Below are 1,351 nucleotides of genomic sequence, written 5' to 3'. Positions count from 1 at the left end.
CGGGGTTGGGGGCGGGCGGTGGCGCCTCAGAAAAGACGCAGGACGAGTGCGCAGGCCGCCCCGCAGGTCCCGCAGCCGGGGCTGGCACGATGGCTCCTGGCCGTGGTCGAGACAGCCTGGGGCCGCACGGCCCCCACTGCATCTTCCCAGACCGGAACCCCGCCACCACGCCTCCAGCCTCGGGCTCCGGTTCCCCCAAACTGAATGACTCTGGTGGGACACGGCAAATTACTTCCTAGTTCAACATAGTAGATGCAACGAGTATGGCGACTCAAATGTAGTGAACAGGGGTCTGCAGGCCGCTCAGAAACCAGCTCCCCGCCGCGTCGCAGCGGCCTCTGAGGAAGGCGGGCCTGCCACGGCTAGCTCCTCTGACCGGCTGAGCCTGGCCCGGGGCAGGCACCCACCGGGCGAAGCCCCCGCCCGCCTCTGCGCCCGCCCCCATGGCCGCCGGGGAGACCCGGGCTGAGCGGACGCCCGGCCCACACCTGGCGGCCCGGCCCACACCACCGCAGGCCTCTGGCCTCTCCCGCCACAGCTGAGCTCCCAAGTCGCTGGAAGCCGGCAGCTGTTCAGTCAAGCAGGCCCAAGTAGCCATCACGGGCCACCGTGGGTAGTAAGAGGCGGCCCCACGCGGGGCCTGCGGCGGCCCAAGGCCAGCCCCGGGTGCGCGGCCGAAGGAAGCCCAGCAGCCGCGGGCCAGAGGCGGCCGGGGCGGCGCCGAGTGCCGGCTGTGGTCTAGGAGGGAAAAGGGACGTGTTCCCCGCGCACGCGTTACTAGTGGACACCCGGGGGCTCGGCAGAGGGCGGGACCCACATCCATCCAGGGCTGGGGGTGGGGGGCACCAGGGTCGTGGCGAAGCTTCACACCGCACCTGTGTGCCAGAGCCGCCAGGCACAGGCTCGCGACGCTGCAGGACCACTCGCAGGGGGGGCCCAAGGGGGCGGCGTGCGAGGCCGAGGTGCCCCTCTGCAGGGGCTGGGAGGCGCATTTGCAGACCCCTCCCACCTACAGACCACCGAAGCACGGCGCCTTCTGGGCCCTGGCTTGAGTCCGGGCAGCAGGGGTCACCCAGGGGGGTCCAGGGCAGCAGGGGTCACCGAGAGGGGTCCAGGGCAGCAGGGGTCACCCAGCAGGGGTCCTAGGACAGCAGGAGTCACCCAGCGGGGATCCGGGACAGCAGGAGTCACCCAGAGGGGGTCCAGGGCAGCAGGGGTCACCCAGGGGGGGTCCGGGGCAGCAGGGGTCACCCAGAGGGGGTCCGGGCAGCAGGGGTCACCCAGAGGGGGTCCGGGCAGCAGGGGTCACCAAGGGGGGGTCCAGGGCAGCAGGTGTCACCCAGGGGGGTCC

Source organism: Condylura cristata, unplaced genomic scaffold (assembly GCF_000260355.1).
Source record: "Condylura cristata isolate star-nosed mole 26May11 unplaced genomic scaffold, ConCri1.0 scaffold00009, whole genome shotgun sequence".
NCBI classification, from domain to species: domain Eukaryota; kingdom Metazoa; phylum Chordata; class Mammalia; order Eulipotyphla; family Talpidae; genus Condylura; species Condylura cristata.
This window is presented reverse-complemented; position numbering follows the sequence as displayed.